We start from the raw sequence: 22549 nt of genomic DNA, 5'->3' as shown, positions 1-22549 counted from the left end.
ATTTCTGCACGGAAAACTGCTGTATTGCATCTTCATATTCATATGTGCCTATAAGACTGTTGGCAATGTTTCTTTTATCCTCCTTTCTCCTTTTTTCCCCTTCTGTACGTTTATTTGCAGTAAACTCTTTTGCCAGATTTCTTTTTTTTGTTTGCACTATTGCTGATTTACAGTTAATTGTCAAATTATCTTGTGTATTGGACCTTCACGCCTTCACATATTGTAACTTAGTTTTATAGTATGTATGGGGCTTATATAAATTTATGGTATGAACTTTACTTTCTATAATAATCAATATATACATATACATATATATCACGTATAATCTCTACCGCCCTCTTACACAATGCCGTTAGAAGGTTTTGTAAGGTACTGTAAATAAATAAAAATAATAAAATATGAAAATTGGTTCATTGCCATTCAAATTTCACAGCCGGGATTCGATCCCGTGACCTGCGGGTCAGCAGCCGAGTACCTTAGCCACTGGACCACCTCCGCAGGGCAACATTAAATAAACTCTTGAATTATTCATATAAAAGAAACATAAGCTGTGAATTGTCTTTTACCCTGCCTTGCCGCGCAGTCAATTCTGCCTTGTTTCGTACGAGTATCCTGCACCAACCACTGATTGCACTTTTTCGACGGTGTAAGCGGAGATAGCAGCGTGTTCAACGTGCAATGGCTTTCCCTCTTTATAGGCTCGATGACCTCTTCGACACGGACAAGCTTTAACGTAATAGATGTCGTAAAGTGATGACTTTTGTACTTGATATTTGTAGATATTGACAGCATAATGATGGCATCCATGTAGTGGGTCTGAGCGGACAAAAAGCCCTGGTTCGTTGGTCAAAGCAGACATCGTGGAAATAATGTAAATTTGAATATATGCTTTCCTATAGGCAAACGTACGTCAGTGAGCTAGCATTCTTTCGCACTTATTGCCCTGAGCAGTGAAAACTATGCTATCAACTAATCAAAGTAAATGACGAACGATCTGAGGGTTCGGTCGAGAGGCACAGTCAGTGTTGTCGTCGGTGACGCAAAATCGCCCCTGCTATGTTCATTCTGGTAGAGAGGTAATATGGCTGAATGTGACATACGAGAAAAATATCAAGGGAAGATAGCGGCTTGAGCTATAATGAGAAGTAATTTAGTCTGAAGTGCCACTGGAGCTTAGGTTGCGACAAGGGGACTTGTTTCTGTCTGGGAAGAAATTCAGCGTTTTTGTAAGTGCCTTGCTCGCCCTCCCATACATATGTGGTGAATGAGAAGAAGAATAAGCTTCACTGCAAGAGAAAGAAAGGAAGGAAGGAAGACAGAAAGAAAGAAATAAAGAAAGAGAGAAAGAAAGAAAGAAAGAGAGAAAGAAAGAAAGACAGAAAGAAAGAAAGAAAGAAAGAAAGAAAGAAAGAAAGAAAGAAAGAAAGAAAGAAAGAAAGAAATTGTTTCAATTCTATGTCCCTACTGCCTTTCATTATTATGATGTTTTAAGTTCCGGGAAAGTTTACCCTACGCTTCACTACTGAAGATGGGGGAGAGTGAGCAAAGGAAATGAGCTGCTGACCTGCCCGAGATTTGAGTGCCACAGTAGGGCGCAACGAAACAAAGACTTAAGACCAAAAGAATAGGAGTGAACAGGGCAGACGCTAGAGTACGGCTACGTATTCTGAGAGCATAGTTGAAGTAATTAAACAAACAAACATTTTTCGTCTGTTTCTTCCTGATCTCTTCGTCCTATCTTAATTTTCGCTTTACCGTGTACCCTTGAGCTCAACGAACTCACAGCAACAAATGTCACCAAGCAAAGTGGGGCGACTGCATCCGTGACAAATGTGACATACAGCTGGACGAAAGCATGTGTGATGCAATGAGTGCTTCATAGCGACGTATTCAAGCAGTCATAACTGCTGCAGCTGTGCAAGCGGGTCACGGATCGCCGACTGAAACACCAACTAGCTGTGCCTTCGTGCTCTGAAACGCTCGTAGCTTAGCATTGCAGATATTGCACAGCACAAGAGAGCCCTGGTGCATTGGTCAAAGCAGACAGCGTGGAAACAATGTAACTTTGAAGATATGCATTCCTCGAGGCAGACGTACGCTGGTGAGCTTGCATTCTTTCGCATTTTTTGTCCTAAGCAGTGAGCACCATGATACTGACTCATGAAACTCATATTAACCCCCAAAATCCAATCTAAAGAACTCGCTACAAGCGAAATGTAGTGTGAACTGCCCAATAATTAGTGATCAAATTATGAACTACAAAATTCAATGCTGGTGTCCGTTTTTTTGGGCGAGCAAAACGGGGTTCCTCTAGAAGAGGTGTCTCGAATGATAATGGGACATAAAAAAGGTTATTTCATGATAAAATGGGCGAGAGTTTACATATTTTGGACATGAATTTATTGATGTTTTTCGCAATGAAACTAAAGCACATATTTCGTCGATACGTTTACGTTTTGCATACGACAAAAAAAAATTCTTGCGTCGATGCCTTCCGCATAGCCTTTCCAAGGCTTGTTCACACATAAATGTCGACTAAGCCTAAACAAGACGGATGTTACAAAATTGTACAGTATGAATTTGAAACTATCAGTTACAACGTGACCATATCATCGTTTATATGCATTCTAATATGCTATTGCGCGATTTCTTTCAGTTAGCCTCTTACCTCACTTTAGAACACCACAATTCATGTACTCATTCGTTCGCTTATGAATTGGCTGTAGGTCGTAGTGTATTTTTGATTTAGTGAATATATTTAGCGAAGCCGTTCTCGACGCTTCCTAATTTTGTCTCCTCTAAATCCCACCTGGAAAAGCGCACTTCTGGCTATGTTTGGAACAGCGCATCTTAACCAAACCTGGCCGCAAAGAAGATCACTATGCCCGCTACCGAACTGGAGGCTGGGTTCAAGCTGGTTGGGAAAGTGACATATTGAAACTGGTACAAGCGCTCCGAGAGGTTGACAACGAAAACAAACACACAAGTGCCCGTTGAGTTTCTTTTCATTGTGCCTGTCTTGACGTGCTTACCAGTTTTAATATGTACCCTACAGTAGCTTCTAGGCACGATGACGTCACTGTTTTATTAGCACGGAAGTGTTTTTTGTCCGGGTCCACCAAGACATCGCTGATATCAATACTGTCACAGATGTCAAGTAGGTTAGGATGCACACGTAGAGATGACAAATAAAAAAAAACATCTAGAAGAAACATTTCATCATTTTGGATGACCTGGGAGCCGGACCCACAATTTTTTTGAGAGCAAACATCAACAGATATTACACAAGCTATCATTTACCAATGCACAACATTCAGTCAATTGCTCCTGTGAAGAAGCATTTTATTTTCATCTTATACTGATTTCTATGACAGAGGGATCAACCATGAGTTTTTTTTTAATTTTATTTAGTTACTATATCTACAGGCCCTTTGTAGACGTTACGGAGAAAAGTGGCTTAAAGAGGATATTGACACGTGCCAGGTCAATCACGCTGTCCACGGATAATGCAACGGCGTCAGACTGCAACGTCGCTCACAATGCCTTGAATGTGACAGAAGAGCAGGTAACCATCCCGCCACTGTCGAGCGTCATCATTTCCGTCGGCACCAAAGCGTCTACCAACTTACAAGGTGTCATCGAAGGCGACCAGCACCTGCTCCTAAACCGTCAGATGTGCGTCGCAAGAGGCATAGCCAAGCTTCATAACGGCGAAGCCAAGGTAATGGTGACGAACTTCAGCAACGAATATAGGCACTTGAATAGGGGCACGACGGTAGCATATCTAAGCGAATTTGTGGAAGCGAGCAATGCCTTCGCCCTCACCGATTCTCAGGGAGCCGCAACGTCGACAGCAGTGTCCGCGCCCGCCTTCGACGTCAATCAAAGCCTTTCCAGGCAGCAACAAAAGGAGCTCAAAGCCTTACTCCACCAATACAAGGACTGCTTCTCGTCGTCGTCGAGGCTTCGTCAGACCCCTCTCGCGAAACATCGCGTCATAACCGACGAATATGCCCGTCCGCTCCGTCAGAGCCCCTACCGAGTTTCTGCACGGGAACGCGAGGCCATCAAGCAACAAGTCGACGAAATGCTGCGTGACGACATCATTCAGCCGTCTACGAGTCCGTGGGCATCACCCGTGGTGTTGGTGAAGAAGAAGGACGGAACCCTACGTTTTTGCGTCGATTATCGTCGCCTGAACAATATCACGAAGAAAGACGTGTATCCCCTCCCACGGATAGACGATGCTCTGGACAGACTCTACAACGCCAAGTATTTTTCGTCGATGGATCTCAAAACCGGCTACTGGCAAATCGAAGTAGACGAGAGAGACCGAGAGAAGACTGCCTTCATAACACCAGACGGCCTATTCGAGTTTAAGGTCATGCCCTTTGGTCTTTGCTCGGCGCCTGCGACGTTCCAACGGGTTATGGACACAGTACTCGCAGGCTTGAAGTGGCAGACTTGCCTCGTCTACTTGGACGACGTAGTCGTACTTTCTTCCAACTTCGACGAGCACCTCCGGCGCCTTGAAGCTGTTCTTCGGGTAATCAAAGCCTCGGGACTTACCCTGAAGCCAGAAAAGTGCCGCTTCGCCTACGAGGAACTATTGTTCCTTGGCCACGTTATCAGCAAGTCGGGAGTGCTCCCTGATCCACAGAAAACAGCTGCGATCGCCGACTTTCCTGCACCCACCGACAAGAAAGCAGTACGCCGATTTCTTGGCCTCTGCGCTTATTACAGGCGCTTCGTGAAGAACTTTTCGCGGATCGCCGAGCCACTGACGTACCTCACGAAGGTCGACGTCGACTTCAAATGGGAAACGCCGCAAGTCGAGGCATTTCAAGAATTAAAGCGACGCCTGCAAACGCCGCCAATACTGGCGCACTTCGACGAAGAAGCTGACACCGAAATTCACACGGACGCAAGCAGCACAGGGCTCGGCGCCGTGATCGTGCAGAGAACCGACGGACTTGAAAGGGTCATCAGTTACGCTAGCCGGTCACTTTCGAAGGCAGAAGCCAATTATTCCACGACAGAAAAGGAATGCCTTGCCATCATCTGGGCTACATCAAAGTTCCGCCCCTACCTGTACGGCAGGCCTTTCAAAGTCGTGAGTGACCACCACGCCTTGTGTTGGCTAGCTAACTTGAAGGATCCATCAGGGCGCCTCGTACGGTGGAGTCTCAGACTACAAGAATTTGACATCACCGTCGTCTACAAGAGCGGACGAAAGCACTCCGACGCCGACTGCTTGTCTCGCGCCCCTGTCGATCCGCCGCCCCAGGATGACCAGGACGACGACTCTTTCCTGAGACCCATAAGTACCGACGACTTCGCGGAACGCCAACGAGCTGACCCAGAGCTCAAGATCCTCATGGACTACCTGCAAGGCAAGACCGCCGACGTGCCGAAAGTATTCCGCCGAGGACTGGCTTCGTTTTTCCTGCGAAACAACGTCCTCCTGAAGAAGAACTTCTCGCCGCTCCGCGCCGACCACCTCCTCGTGGTACCTTCAGCGTTACGTCCAGAGGTTTTGGAAGCATTACACGACGACCCGACAGCCGGACATCTTGGTGTTTCCCGCACACTGTCACGAATACAAGAGAAGTACTATTGGCCTCGCCTCACTGCCGACGTCGCCCACTACGTAAAAACATGCAGAGACTGTCAGCGACGCAAGACGCCGACAACTAGGCCAGCCGGACTTCTGCAACCCGTCGAACCACCTCAACGGCCATTCCAACAAATCGGCATGGACTTACTGGGGCCGTTCCCGACGTCAACTTCTGGCAACAAATGGATTGTCGTAGCGACTGACTACCTCACCCGCTATGTCGAAACAAGGGCCTTGCCCAAGGGCACTGCCGCCGAGGTCGCCAAGTTCTTCATTGAGAACATCGTCCTCCGCCATGGAGCCCCCGAGGTCCTCATCACCGACAGAGGTACGGCCTTTACGGCTGACCTAACGCAAGCGATCTTGAGGTACAGTCAGACAAGCCACCGCCGAACCACCACGTATCACCCACAGACGAATGGCCTCACCGAGCGTCTAAATAAGACCATCGCCGACATGCTGGCCATGTACGTGGACGTCGAGCACAAGACGTGGGACTCCATACTCCCGTATGTAACCTTCGCGTACAACACGGCCGTGCAGGAAACGACGCAGTTTGCTCCATACAAGCTCGTCTACGGACGGAGCCCAACAACGACGCTTGACGCCATGCTACCGGTCGGCACCGACGAAGAAGACCTCGATGTCGCCAGCTACCTGGATCGCGCTGAAGAAGCTCGACAGCTAGCCCGCCTGCGTATCAAGAGCCAACAGACGGTCGACAGGCGCCACTACAACCTTCGACGACACCACACCGAATACCAACCCGACGACCTTGTCTGGGTCTGGACGCCAATACGACGACGGGGATTGTCTGAGAAGCTCCTGCGACGCTACTTTGGACCCTACAAGGTAGTCCGACGTCGTGGTGAACTGGACTATGAGGTCGTGCCCGATGGCTTAACGTCATCCCAACGACGCCGTGCACGACCCGAAGTCGTACACGTGGTGCGACTTAAACCTTATTACGCGCGCTGATTAGCTGTGACGCATTGTTAATGTAATTTATTGCATGTACTCTCTCTTATGTTCTGTCTTTAGCATCGGGACGATGCTTTTTCAGAGGGGGGTAGTGACACGTGTGGTTCTTTTGGTTTACGAAGGAAGACGCTATCACTTTCTGTTAAGCGCAACGCAGGCCGCGTTTATCTTGTATGCCACTCTGGAACGCGTTACGACGCGTGTATAAAAAGACTGACACGTGCGGTTCTTTTGGTTTACGAAGGAAGACGCTATCACTTTCTGTTAAGCGCAACGCAGGCCGCGCTTATCTTGTATGCCACTCTGGAACGCGTTACGACGCGTGTATAAAAAGCCGGCGCAGTGCGCCACTGGGGGTCTTTTCTTTTTTTCCGTCGGCCGACGACTGTTCACGCCGCTGTTGCTATGAGTTGTGTTTGGCCCCGTTTTGCTGGGCACAAGTTCGCCCAATAAACAGTTCACCTGACACCGCCCTGACTCCTGCGTGCTTCCTCTCAAGTGCTGCGTGTATCACAACCTCGTGACAATATCAACAATAACAAAAAAGGAGAAGAAACAAAATTAGAAGTGAAAATCCTCATACATAATAATAAGTTGAAATGTAGGAGGAAGGAGAGAAGGAAACAAAAAAAAAAGAGGCAGGGAGGTTAACCAGGAACATGCCCGGGTACCTGTACACCATACACAAAGTTGCATATAAGCACAATAATTGGCGAATCAGAAACGCGGCTATTCATGAAATACGACTTTTATTATTATATACTACTTCCTTATTTCTGCTTCCTTTATCGGAAACAGTATTATTAGAAAAGGCATCATAAAAAACGAAAATGAAAATGGGTTCATCACCGATGGCAAAAGGTTATTGAGATGAAGGGTCTATTGCAGTCATGTTGGAAGATGAATTGTCTAGTAAAAGGTTTACATTACAAGCAGTCACATGAAACTCGAAGTTATATGTAGCGTGAAGTTTTATGTAGTGTGATGTGAAGTTACATGTAGTGGGAAGAACAAATAGACACATACTGTGGAGGCGCGGGACGAGAAAGGTTACCTAATGAAAACTATATGTCCAGCTGCAATATACGGAGCAAAAACTGCATATATACCTTTAATTACAGCTACACTAGTTTTCTGACGCATCAAGGGTCACGTGGTTGGTAGCCTAATGGCTACTGCTTACGTATACGCATGCCGTAATTTTGTCGGACATGGAGAGATGACGCAACCTGGCTCAGTCCGCACCACTGGAATCTGAGACGACATAATATATTAGACAAAAAAACTGCCTCCGTATTCACTTCCTTCAGGACAGCTCACATTTCTTTGTGTCTGCAGGCGCCCCTAATGGCATTGCTGGCACGTGTGGCGCACGGAGACACGAGATGTGCAACTGACAGCAATCGAGACGAGCAACTTGCTTGTGGCTGGGCACCATGGCCATCGGCGCCTCTTGGGAAATCGGGGCAATTGCGCATGTTCGAAAAGTAGCATTGACGCTGCAGCCAACGCTCTCTGGTAAGCAGTGACAGTCAAGGCACGCTTGCGCGTCCATCTGTTATTCGGTGTCCTGCTGCCGCCACCCCTGTTACTCTTCTATTCCCATTCCTGTGTTTGTACGATCCCCACTGGCAGCGCCATGGCGTAAGAGATACTTCGACTCTGGCTAAATGAGGATGGGGGCCCTGTTGCATGCGGCTACAGCTGCCTGCGAGACCGGTAATAAAGGGAACTCATTAAGAGCTTATTCAGCCAGCCTCACACGAATAGAATGACTCGCTTACCATGACACTTCTATAGATTACTTGAAAAACGTTGCTGATAGCAAGGACGTCACTATAAGGTGGCAACGTGTCCATGTTCAGAATGTGAACGCCTTCGTTGCATCTCGTATATATATATATATATATATATATATATATATATATATATATATATATATATATTGGTTCTAATAACTTCCCCTGTGCATTCCTTGGCATTACTGTCTGTTAGATGTCATTAATATTGTGTTAAAACACGGAAAAACGAGCCCTTCGGTATACACTACTTTCCCTTATATATATATATATATATATATATATATATATATATATATATATATATATATATATATATATATATATATATATATATATATATATATATATTCAAGTTGATCATCCGTGAGCGCAGTCCAGTCATTAACGTGGTTTATTTCGACGTTTCAGGCAGAGTCTGGCTAAAACGACTAAATAAACCACGTTGTGACTGCTTACGGAGGGTCTACTTGACTACTTGCAACGCTACGCCCACTCCACCATCATGCCTGCCTATATATATATATATATATATATATATATATATATATATATATATATATATATATATATATATATATATATATATATATATATATATGTAGCACTTCATTGCCTCTTGGATACTGCCTCTTTTTGCATTGCTCTAAGCGTTTCAGTATTTCTGCGCTATCTTTCAAGATACAGCAACCCTGCCCATACGTCTTTCTTGAGTGATCCTTACACGATGAGCTAATAAAAGGGCTGCTAACATCGAACGCCAAGCTTGCCGTTGGCCATTTTACCCTTCGACGTGACGCAGCCATCCTAAAAGGTAGTGGCTAGGTTTAAGTTTTGTCTTCCAAGTAAAGTGCGTTGGGAGGCTAGTTGGTAATTAATTAAAATGGTATGAAACAGTGTGGTTGACAAACAAGTGAAGTCAAGAAAATTTTATTTACGTCATGCTCGAAGTACAATGTTCAAGTATAGTAGACAGGACGTTACACATGATGGTACACAAGACGGGCAAATTTAGTTTGGTCTTTCCTTCAGTGGTGTCATTCACGAGTTTACAGGGTGCTGGAATCGTGATGATCGTTTTTCAATTCTACTTTCACTCCATCCGCCCCTACTGAATACTAGCCGCTACGCAGTTACGTTGGGTGACGACATCCGGTGATCTCTGTTGACCAACCACAAATATATGATCGACGAAACTTTCCAGAGGCAACAGTTTTTTCGTACAATAGGTAGGCTACAGCATTCGTTGCGTGAACAAGGGTGTCCGATGGAAGAGGCTTCTATGTATACCAATGTCGTGACCCGGTAATTTCTTGTTTGAGACATGGTGAACTGAGTACGACCTAGAGATGATTTTCCTAACTCAAACGTTGAATACTGACGCTAGCCAACTGGTACAGCTCTGGCATTGTATACCTTTGTTTCCGTGGCACAATACACTATAGTGAACTGCTGTATTCAAGATTCTGAACACAAACCATCAATCCTGTAGTCCCCCGACAAGACTACTGCATCGTTTACCTGCGTAGGGCAGTTCTTTAGAGCTATGTTGTGACAAAAGCTTTCATACAACCTTCATGTTTAAGTCTATTTTGGCGTATTCTAGATATAGCATTACGCTACATATAAAAAAGCCAAGAAGTATCATTCTTAACGTACTTTTTGGCACGAAATATACACGAGAGACGGACAAGTGCAATAGTTTGTCCATCTCTCGTGTTTATTTCACACCAAAAGTTACGTTATGAATGAATCAACTCGCCCAACAAGCTACTATGCCTAATTACACGAAGGATGCCACTATTGAGCAAGCGCCAAGTGAAACTCGCGAAAAGCAGAATATGTGGTCCCCAATTTTTATATATTATCGCAGGTGTTTATACACTAGTCTCAGGTGTTTATACGTTACTGCTACCTAGCGCCATCTCAATGATTTCACAATACACGCGGCAAGCCCTATCAGTGCAGACGACGAAATCGAATAACACTTCTCTCATGTAGTTTTGCAAGGCACTTTCCCATTGTTCCAGTCTTCACAATGACTAGCTGTGGCTTTGCGCTATAGATTTGCTGCTTTTTGGGCTAGTTGGTGTAGCATACCGCATTTTCGGACGCTCTTGGTGAAGACAAGGCTACAAGACGTAGTAGGGACATAGCCAGACACACATCGGTATTCTATGTGTTTACGTGCTCCTCACTTTGTGCCTCACTTAGTCCTTCATCAAGCGCGCCCATAAATACAGCATAATCGGCGCTGTTGTGCGGATGAGCTTATACTGAAGACAGCAAGAGCGACTACTTTACTTTTATTGTAAATGTTGATACATTATTACTGAATGATTGCAGATTAGGGAGCACAAATTAATCGCATGCACTCGTTTAGGAATTCACTGATGTTCTCGGGAAAGAAGCAGCTGAGCACTCGGCGCAGATTTATTCGAACCAATCTCCTCCTCAAGTACGTCGACACGGCTACTTCGGGAGGGTAACACGTGCTGGAAATAAGAAAACCTTCAATAACAAATCTCTGCTAAAACTCTAATAGAAGTCATATGCAAAATTTCGACTGACTTGCAAAGTGTATAGATGTGCTGATTTCGTATTTCGAGTATTCTCACGCCTCTAGCGATGCGTATTTGTTGACGTCTTCTCAAGTTTTAATTGTCCATCCCCTTTTTTAGCAATCATAGCATTTCCACAGCATTCATAACCTTTTCGCCGAGAAGCAATATTGACACGTAATCGGCAGCACGAGATAGCAAAAGAACAATATAACATGAACCTTCCCAAACATGTGTAAATCTCACAAGATGCGTCGTGGAGAAACGAGAATTCAAAATACAGAGAAACGTAACTTGTAGTACACCTAGTAATAATAATTGCTGGGGCTTAGCGTCCTAAAACCACCATTTAAATATAAAAGAGGTCGTAGTGAAGGGCTCCGGAAATTTGGACCACTTGGTGGAAATTTCCATTTCTAACATTAACGAGCACTAAAGGAAATTTCTAACATTAACGAGCACTAAATCTAAGCACACGGCTTTCCTGATTCGTGCACAGGGCCAATCAATTTACTTCTTCGCAGAATACTACACCCTGAAATCGTATAACCGAGCGTTGCCAGAAAATAAAAGCTCCCGCTTCACGTAACCCACTTAAATGCGAATCAAGGGGTGTCAGTTGCCTAAGCATTGCATTCGAAGCCACGTGATACTTTGGCCTCACCGGAAGAATGTGTTTTACTTTATTTCACCAAAACCTAATCTATGTTCTGGTAATGAAGCCTTTAGAAAATAGTTGAGCGCATATAAACTACACCCTTCTCGTTTTACGCACAGTACATTTTGAAAACGCAAACAATGGAACATCAACAAATAAATTTCAAACATATGAGGTATGACATTCTAAGCATAATCACTTCAACAACGAGCTATCGATTCGCGTCAATGTCATACGGCCACCCGACAAAGTTGGTCTGGCAACCGAGACATGGGACCTCTCAGGTCTGGGCAATGCCGGCGAGGTAGACGGTTATGCGAATCTATAGCAAGATGTTGATGTGCGAATACAGGAAGAAATAATGGACAGCAAAAACTGTGTTATTGGGAAGAAGGCAAAACGGCAAAATGGCTGATTGGGCGAGTGTGTTTCATGATGACTTGAAATGCAAGAGCGTAACGTAGATAGCGACAAATAAGACAAGGACAAGCATGTTGGATAATGTTATTTAGTAGACCGAGTGCAATGATTATGTCAGTAGACAGTGAAAGAAAGTTGCAAGGAGACCACGAGTGCTATCTGACGCATAAGCTATTAAATGACGACAGCATCCACTACGTGCTTGTGGGAGTATTACATGGACAGCAAGCCACCTCCAACCTAAGCTTCATCTGGACGTAAACACGCTGTCGACTGCTTGATCCGAACATGAAAGTGGCGTACAGTCACATCTAAATAGAAGTATAGGATGGGGAGAAGGGCGGCTAGATGTTTTAATGCAATAGCTTTACAGCACCCGCCCGAACGAAAACATGTCCGTCATAAAACTTGAGAAACATCGGTGCATGCCTTACTAATTTATTTTTGTAAAAGCTTCGCTGAATAGAGTTTAGTGATATGATTGCTTTGTCAATTCGAGTTAATGAATACTGTTGTGTGCCCCGGTTCACCGACACGTCCCCTCTGACGTGAGTTGCCGAGACGTCAGCGTTGCGTCGGACCAGGACTCCATTTGGTAGCGTGAAGAGTCTCCGGGCTGCGGAAATGATGCTGGAAAGTTAAGAAAACCATAACAAACAGGTTTACGGGCACTTCGTAGAACTATTTACAACATAAAAGGGTTACATTTTAGCGAACCATGAGCGTGGTTGATGGACTAATTACCCACGGTACAGAGCAACTTCTTGCATTGTGCATCATCGTTTTAACCCCATCAGTCGGGCGCTTCCTTCTGGATTGAAAACAAATCTCACACATGACATCACCCACCATGGCCTTAGCCAATAAACCACATGATCGCCGATGAGTCATTGCACTCGCTGATGCAATGTACTTCCGAAGAAAGAACTCATAAAGGGGGGGGGGGAATCCACGACAGGGCAAGCTGGCGGACGGGCAGCCTACCACTGTATCTTCCCCCAAGGGCTGCAAAGGATGAAGGGCCTTAATCGCTTTTGTTAAAGCCTAAGAGGTCGGTCGGCCGCTCAGCTTGCCTAAACAAGCCATTTTCGAGCGAACGAGAGCATGGACGTTGGATCGCTGTCCGTAAAAGCTTGCCACATTCTCATATCTTTTGTCGCACTTCCCGCTGCAAGGCGCTCGTTTCAGAGAAATATATAAAGGTGTCAAGTCATGGGAACGCATCTCGGGTACGCTTCTGATGGACGCTAAAATTAGGAATAAACGCAAAAATTGACCGGCGCCCAGCCTTGGCAAGAGTGACGAAAAGAAATCGTCAGCACGTGATCCCACCACCATATAAAGTCTTAATGACGTCACTGACGACAAAAATTAGTGACGTCATCACATTAAATCATTGCTTGGTCAAAAGTCGACCGATCCCGGAGGCAGTGCGTAACAAAGAGGGGTGCATAAAGCTAACAATGTCTCCCGATCCCGGAGGCTTTGTAAAAGCACGTTAGTTGCAGAAAGCTTTTAGAAGTGGGCGCGGCAGGTTCAATTCATCGTCTAAGAAGAAAAAAAAAAGAAAGATGGCTTTCACCTTTGAGTCGACAGGGGTGAATGCGTATGGAAGAGTTCCCTTATGCATTCACCTCAGTCGATTGAAAGGTGAAAGCCATCTCGCTAACTGAATGCAGGAACAGCGCAACCTAGAAGTAGTTACTTCGTAACTACGGAAGCGAAAAAACAAGGACCAAAAAGAGCGCTGACTTTCAACAAAGATTTAATATCAGAGTGGTGTACATATATATATAACTAAAAATAAAGCAGGGCGATCTCAGCCTCAAAGCGCGTCTGTTCCTATGAAATGCGTTGCAGTTCCTTATCTGCATAACGTGTTGCATCGGCTGAGAAAAATCGGTAAACGCGCTGGTGTCACTGTTGTTTTTTCCGCCCCGAAAAGCTTGCAAAGCTTTGTAAGCTGGTCAATAATCCAGTTGCTATTAGAGGAAGATGCACTGTGAAACACAGAACGCGCTTTGTACCTTGTGGTATTGATGTCGTATATCTCATTCCGCTTTCGTGCGGAATGGTATACATAGGGCAAATTGGAACGTGCCTTAATGACCGTTTAAGAGAGCACAATAACAATGTACACAACGTAGTTCAAGGACACCTCGGAATCCACTGCCGAGACTGCGGCTGCGTGCCAGTTTTTGAGCGTTGCGAGGTATTAATCAAGCACAACTCGCAGGCCACGCGTGAGATAATTGAAGCTTATGAAATAAACAAGTTTGACGGTAAATGTGTAAGTTGCCCATCGGTTGCGTTGTCGCAAAAAGAGATTGCGTATCTCGATCTTTTTTAAGTTACATATGTATTTGTTTTCAGCCCATTCAACAAGAGACAAGAGTTTTGCTGACATTGTATCGCAGTTGGTGTTCCTGTACCCTTCTACGCATGGCCAACTTTCTAATTTTTCGCCTATATATGTACACCACTCTGATATTAAATCATTGTTAAAAGTCAGCGCTCTTTTCTGTCCTTGTTTTTTCGCTTCCGTAGTTACGAAGTAACTACTTCTAGGTTGCGCTGTTCCTGCATTCAGTTATGTCCTACCAACTTGCCCAAGCTCCCACGCTCCATCTCGCTAAATTATCATTTCAGACCTCCATTAAAAAATAAATCACAAAGGTACCTGTACGATTTATTTCTTAATAGAGGTTTGAAATTATGATTTAGTGGGTGGGTGTGTAAGTCAACATCCCTAAAGTGATAGACACAGATTTTATTTTAGGCATACTCATAGCCAGCAGCAACCAGGCGCTCCAGTGGGCAAAAAAGTAGAAAAACTCAGTACGAAGAAAATTACCTACATTCGCTGGCTGCAGTGTCCCTCAGAACGCTTGTGTTATTTGAGGCCCTGGCAGTTCCAATCTGCATGAAGGCTTATGAGAAATACCCGTAACCAGCCGCCAGAGTGGCGGTGCGTGGGATTTCATCCCTATTGTCGCGAGCTGCAAAGACATTGATCAACAATTTGGGGCAGCTACCACCGCATCGAACAAGCTGGAAGAATGTAGTATTTCAGACATTGACAAAACCATACGAGCAGTGTACAGAATAAAAAAAAACATTGAATGGATTTTAAAAAGTGAACCCTAAACAGAAATTATACTAAAAAACAATCATTGACACCAAGTCAGGCTATTGGAGCTGTCCATGCTGCCAAGCAATGTTCCTTCATAGTTCGATAGAGCGTGAGAAGCTCATCCTGACATCGCAATATTATCGTATCAAGAAGATGCTTTCGAAATCAGTCTCTGTATTAACTGTCAAACAATGATGAAAAAAAAAACGCCACTGGATGATCGGAGGGCGGAGCAGTCACGGAAAGTTGTACGAACACACAGAAAAATGTCATTAACGACACCCTTCCCTGACTTGCGCAAGCCCCGCTAGCATTTCGTATCAATATCAGGGACCATGTACTGCACGCCAGGAAGGATTTCCAGCGTTTGCTGTAGGATGAGTGTTGTAAGTGCTGCAAAGGAGTGTGATTTAGTTTGTGCTAGCGACGAACAAAATTCTCATTATCTTCAGCATTACATCTGGACAGCTGTTTTTTAAAGCGATTTGAAGTTTACCATATTAAGTTTTAGCGCTTATGTACCAAGTAACGCTAGATAATTACGGAATCAGCAGTTAGAAAGGCAACAAAATCGGAGTATAATGCATAGCGGAGTTCTAATTACCCGCCAAACGCGATGTGCACTGTTTATGGGTTTCAAATTACCTTGCTATTTCCCATAGATGGTCATTAGAAAAACATAGGGAGCTTAGCAGGACCTTTTATCTGATGAAACCTGGCTGAGCAGACAGTTAAAAATATAGTAGTACTGGCGAAATGCAGAGCGAAAGGACAGGGCCGAAACCGACACAGAACACTGACTGAAGGGGTTTTCCTGTGGAACGTGTTTTCCTTGCCCTTCCCCTCTCTTGTTTATTTCTTTTTTTTTCGCTGCGTTCTCTACAGCTAAGTAGACCTACAATTCTACTTGACCAAATGAAAGTCCTACTTAAGTTTGACTGATGATAAAAGGGTTTTGTCATGAGTGCTTCAACAAGGTCTTGATAACTATAGATAGTCGAACATTTCGGACTGTCTTTATCGCCGCCATTATGCCCGTTTAACGAGTAATAGATGAATAGAGGGAAATTCAAGCTCAGATCCTAGAGTAGTGCCCCCTGACGTCGAAGTCTGAAACTGTGATTGATTTTAATTTATAACGGCCTTGCGTTCTAATGAAAACAATTATGGCATGAACATTTTTGCGCACTACACATAAACACACTAGCTGTCAATGCTAGAGCTACGTGTTTATGGTAGCGGATGGGAACAATTTTTCTGTATCAATATCTCAGCATGCAGGCTTTATAGTGGCTGCCGTTACGGCCTCAAAGCTCCCGAACGTTCCATGCTTTAACGGCAACGTCATCTGTATATCTTCGGTACCCACTTCGTGCTAAATTTACCACGGGGATCGTCATAAAAGGGCGAAATAGGCTATTGGCCTGAGGGGTGCTTATTTATGGCTAGGCATATACCAGCCCGGCACCGAACGCCGCTGTGAAAGGAAGGCCTTTGTTGTAGAGAAAAAGAAATCTTCAGCCAACGATTTGGCAATAATGCAAGATCGTTAAGTATTGGGAGGCAGTGCATTTGGCGCATTATGGGAGTTCTAAGCCATTTATTCACTTGATATTCTTCCTCATCCCATTGTTGTACCCTTAGAGTTGTTATATATGATGAAATCACTATAAAAAGGTGCCTGCGCGCCAAGTTCATTCAAGTATGCTTGCACAGACCAGTGCCAAACGAAGGAAACATGTAGAAATAAACGCAACTGGACCCTCTATGAGGCCTTGGCTTAGTTTAGGCCAACAAGCGACTATAAGTAATGAAAGTGACTTTAGCATGCGAATTGCGCAGTGCGTATGTGCGTCGATTTCCCCAAATTACTGAGAAAGATGAAATGTGCATTTCATTTCAAGCAAACGTGGCACGAAAGTGGTATTACTGCTCTTGCTGTACTGCCTCGCTGACCGTACAGCTGCAGGACTTCCTTGTTCCAATGATTCAATTTTATAGGCGTGAAACGATCGCTACCACTTCAGGTCACACTGTAGTTCTCCAATTTCCACACGCTCCTTTCACTGCTGCGCGCCGATCTTATTTTTCTTGAGTGCGTGCCATTCAATCACAGCAAGCGAGAAAGCCGCTCTGGTGCTTTATCGGACGAAAGGCTCTGTCGAACACAAGGTCGATGGAGCGTCCGCGCTTTTGCACTCGGTTTGATTGAGTTAAATGGGTGCGCTTCAACCCTGGGCTTTTTCTAACTATGCCAGTATTGGGCATCACAAACCGCACCGACTTATTTACACGCGCCTCCGCCACTCTCAAATATTAATCCAAGTGATGCAAATGACAATGTCGAATGCTCAGTTTTCTGCAAACAAAATTTTAGCCCATAGAAAAAGGAAAGCCTGTTTTAGGACTTCAGATATCACAAAGAGAAGTTTCAGCTGTTGATAATTCTACAAAGCAGCTACTATTGTCGTATTACTTTCATAACTACGTACCTTTCTTCTATTTTGTGCAAATTTACACTCCGTGCCTATATATGTAAAGACAAACCATTTTACAGAAGTTTTTCTCATGTGGAAATATGCATGAGGGTAATTGCATGGCTTCTGCCTGCAATTGTTTACTATGTCTTCCTATGCAATTTGTACAAAAAGTACTGCAGCAACTATACAGAAGTCACCTAAGTGTGCGTAAGCATTCTGCCGCTTCCTCATCTTCATTGCTTTTGATGCTGCTGCTGCTGTTGCTGTTACATTTCTGTATACCTTCATGGTGCTTTCTTTCATGAACGTTTTGCTCATTGAGAGGTCGAGAAACCCTTTTACAAGTTATCATCGAACAACCTCATTATCCAAGTTCATTGCCTCGTGAATATATTTCGGCAAAAATTTCTCTAGTCTAGGAAGAATGAGTGGAGTTGCAGGGGCTCTTGGCGTGTTTCGATCACTCTTCGCTCGTCAAGACCGTTAAAGAGCCCCAGGTGGTCGAAATTTCCGAAGCTCTCCCCTACGGCGTCTCTCCTAATCATATGGTGGTTTTGGGACGTTAAACTCCACATACTAATCAATCAGCTCGTCAAGACGGCCCTGCTAGAAATTACACAGGTAGTAACGACGGCGGGAAAAGAAGTAACGGCGCGTCATCACGCATGACCTTGAGCGTGCGATGAAACGCTACCAATCTCTTTCGTGGTGATTCCTATGCGCCATTGTGCCTCACTTGGGTCTCACTTGGTGGATTCCGTGCCGACCGGTTGTGCCCTCGCGATCCCCGACGACAGCTTCGCTCCGGCCGACTGGGCTGGCCCTACGCCAATCCTGACGCCGACATGAGCTCTCGTCGAGTGATGCCCCGTCCTCGGACTCCTGCGACCGTCCCCATCTTTCCTATCTTCTCCTTACTTCCGTTGTTCGCTGTCCCTGCGCCTATCTCTCTCTCCTTCCTCTCTCCCTATCTCTTTACCTTTTAATCCTACCGTTTTAATCCCTTCTTTACCCCCTCCCCTCGTGAGCTACTGTTGAGGTGTCCTCCCCTTGAGAGACAATTACGGGGCTCACTTTTCTCTTATTTTCATTTAAAAATCACTTTCCCCCCTCACTGTGTATTGCTAGCAGACTATATGGAGAGCACCGCCAGCACTTGCGGTGCCCCGTGGCACGAAGCGCTTTTCAACCAAACACTGCTCTTGATTTATGTCGGCTGTTGGTCAATGGCATGCAATCTGCTGTTTGACGTCATGCAGCAGGCACCCGCAGTTCCGAAGCGACTGAGCGCAGGCCTGAGGGCGTCCGAGAAAATTGCAACTCCGTGCTCCACTCGTAAGCTCTTCTTGTCACGCATGACTGCAAGAGTTGGTTGAGAAGATCATGGTATAGTGCCGGCTTTTCGCAGGATTTGTTCTCTCACCAAGCTCGAGAGTGTTTTATGACCTTTAATTAAAATGAAGTGACGTACGCTTAGAGGTGATCAAGTGGCCCAGTGCCCACGCATACTCCTATGAGCTTCTATGTGGTTATTTCCGTTTCTGCCATATCGTTGCTTCATTTTAATAACGAACATAACTGATCCAACTACCTTGAAAAATGCGTCACCAATTTTGTTATAAAACATTCTGCATGAATTATTGCAGCTTTTGCTTGCTGGCGTGAGTGCGTTCAACTTCAAATATGTAACTAATTCTTTATAGCTTTTTGTGATCTGTGCCGCTCGGCGTGCCACTCCGCTTTGTAATGCATTTATACCCGGAGGGTACTGCTCACAAACAAACAAACACTAGGAAACAATGCCAAGTTGCTGTAAAGTTCAACGACTACATCATTTTTGAGGGAACCGCTTATTTTTACGTGTGCCGACTCTTTTTTACACATGTGAACAGTTTCTCTCGTAAGCGCATCGCATTGTGTGTATGATCTTCTTTCCCTCTGTTTTTTTGTCTTGCGCCCTATTTATCTATTTATTGATAAAGTTTTTGTTTGTTAATTTTTGTTTGTATGTCTCTTTGTTTAATGAATTCCGACGGCTGATGATCAAGCAGCGGGGACACTGCAAAAGCAATACATCGCATAGTGAGAGCAGCGTTCTGGGCAAACTGGTCATCGATTACTTGAGTACAATTCCGAAACAAGAAAGGAACGTACGTCACAAATTGCGGTGGGTATGTTATCTCTTACGTGCGTGTTTTCCTGTTGAACAATCATACTCGCGCAACATCAATTCGAACACTGGGATACCTTAGGCAGACGGATTATTAATGCAAAAGCGTTCTTTGGCTAGGTTGGCTAAAGTGCGCACCAATCTGTCGTCCGCAAAAAGAGTCAGCAAAAGACCTCTCCTACCTGAACTGACGGCAACAACGACAACTGCCACACAAGCCACTAGCACCCGTGACCGCGTTTTTTAATTGCGAATCCAATACTTATTCGAGCTATGTCAGGCGGGTGGCGGCGTCCGCGTGCCGGCACATGTTCTCGCTCCGCTATCACCCCCTCTCTTATACCATCAATATCACTCCCTTTTCTATAGCGTCAGCAGCGGACGCGCACGCTTTTTCTCGCCCCTAACAATCGGAGCATGTGGTGCGGGGGGGGGAGTAGCAGAAGGTGAGTGGAGAGGAGGAGCGCACTCTGGCTTGTGATAGCGCTGGCATCGCGGGAGCTCGGCGGAGCTCCCGCGTGTGCGGAGACAATGTAAGAGAGTGTGGTTGGTTAGTGGTTTGTAAGGAAAAGGAAGCAGGCACCTAATTTCTGTCTGCCTATAGGCGAGACGGCGCAGTGCCTTATAGGTGTGGGGGGAAGGAGGAATAAAATAATAGAAGGAAATAGAGGAAGAAATAGATGGGCAAGCGACGGAAAATAGAAGGAGATAGGAAAGTGGGGACCCAGTCGAAGAAGTCCAAGGGCGGGGCACCACAATGCGAGAGCTTCACGGCGTCAGGAGACCGTGGAGGGCGAACCAGTCGGCGTGAGCTACGCTGGCGTCGGAGATCGCGAGGGCACGACCGTCCAGCTTGAAATCATGCGAGCGAATCAGGAGAGTGTGGGTGCAGTGCTCCACCACTCCTTCTCTCGCCGTTCGCTCTCTATTCTCCCTGCGTGGCTGCGCTCCGCTCTCTGGAGACTCGCTCGCTGTACTCCGCGCCGAACGGTTGTGCCCCTGCGATCTCCGACGACAGCGAAGCTCTGGCCGACCGGCTCGCCCTCCGCAATCTCCCCACGCCGTGAAGCTATCGCTGAGTGGTACCCCGTCCTCGGACTCGTTCGACCATGTCCCCATCTTTTTATATCCTATCTTTCCTTCTCACCCTATTCCTTTTAATCCCTTCGCATGCCCTTCCCTCATGAGCTACTGTTGAGGTGTCGCACTCAGATGCAGACAGCTACGGGGCTCACTTTTATCTTCTTTTCACTCATTTAAGAATCACTTTCCCTCTTCCCCCTCTCCCGTCCGCTTGCTCATAGGTACATATAAATGGAGTTAAGCGCACGCCTCACTCTCGACCGTTCGTTCACTGATGACTGTGTAAATAAATGGTTACAGTACAAAGTCTCGTCTCATCTATAATTTACACCATTAAAATTACTACGCACTGTACTCTCGGTAGAAAAAATGCATTCGCATTTCATCATGATTCCCTTCGGGGAGCTGGGGGCAATTTTTCAGCAATGCTGACGAACGCTCGCACTCACTTGGCTTTGCCGTAGCGACACTCGACGCGCTCCACTCCCCTGCAGTAACCGCCTGCAGCCACGGCGTATTAGAGAGGAAGTCCCGTTGAAAACTTTAAATATCCCTCCGTAAGAAAAAAGCAGCCGAAAGAAGTGTGCTTTGTTCTCATCAAGCAATATTATGCTTAGAAATTTTCTGCAACTTTCTTATGGTGTTGTTTGACCAAGCTGTGAAAGCTGCAAGGAAGGTAGGGTCCATGTTGCGCGTACCCGTCACACGAATCGGGTCATCTCCCGTTCCTGCATAAAGGTAGACAAGCCCATTTCGCACCGTTCCATATGCCGATGATGCAGCTTCCATTTTACCGGGGAAGAATGCCTCACTACGATTTTTTTTTAGCAATCCGATGCTTCAAAGCGAAGCAGTTTACAGAGTGGGGTGAGTATGTTACGACTCCGCACAGCGGCCGAAGTTCACCTATGCCTGAGGGGAAGGAAGGCGATCGAAACCCAATCAGGGTGGAACCATACACAGAGTTCAAAAGAAGACCCTTCTGATCTAAATTTTATCGAGTTTTCTCTTCCCTCCAGCCAGTGACTTCCGTCTCGATATACAGAGAGCGCGCACCAGCGAGAAAGACCACCGGACGGTGCATTACAATGCGTTCCCTGCAGCGCCACAGAACGATGGTCTGCGTTCTAGGCAAGCGCTTGTCTCGTCAGCTGCTTTCCGGGCTTGGCGACCGTTTGCAGAAGCGGGGGCCAAGAGAGGCAAACGATTTCTTATACAGTGCAGCCGTGATGCCTTTGTGATGCCGGTAATTGCGTTCTCCAACGGTTGTCCAAAGCAGTCGGCCCCACGACACAGCTTTTCTGCACCACAATTCGAGTTGGGGAACTCGGTATAAACGGCTCCAGGCCCGACTATCGAACGACGTGCTGTTTTTACGCCACGTTACGAATCCACTTTCTCCCATTTTCCACTGCTTCTCACTGCGGGTCAATCGAGGGGCGCGTGCGCCTTCATCCAACAATTGCCAAGCGAGTTTCTCGCAACCTATCATAATGCGATCTGCTTGATAAACATTGACTGACTGATATGTGAGATGTGACGTCCGAAACCCACTATGTGATTATGAGAGACGCTTTATAGTGAAGGGCTCCGGAAATTTCGACCACCTGGCATTATTTACCGTGCACCCAAATCTGAGCGCATGGG

General features: G+C 45.6%; 1 long non-coding RNA gene across 1 annotated transcript in view; it reads left to right on the top strand.

Annotated features, from left to right (window-relative positions):
• The first annotated feature begins 1918 nt into the window (after positions 1-1918).
• Positions 1919-22549, top strand: part of LOC142776036 (uncharacterized) — a 108609-nt gene continuing 87978 nt past the window's right edge. The window contains exons 1-2 of the long non-coding RNA XR_012887249.1: positions 1919-2101; positions 7937-8116. This is a non-coding gene — a long non-coding RNA (uncharacterized LOC142776036). The remainder of the gene's footprint in view (positions 2102-7936; positions 8117-22549) is intronic.

The sequence above is a fragment of the Rhipicephalus microplus genome, chromosome X (genome assembly GCF_043290135.1).
Source record: "Rhipicephalus microplus isolate Deutch F79 chromosome X, USDA_Rmic, whole genome shotgun sequence".
NCBI lineage: Eukaryota > Metazoa > Arthropoda > Arachnida > Ixodida > Ixodidae > Rhipicephalus > Rhipicephalus microplus.
The sequence above is the reverse complement of the archived record's forward strand: the minus strand, read 5'-3'. Positions and strand labels throughout refer to the sequence as shown.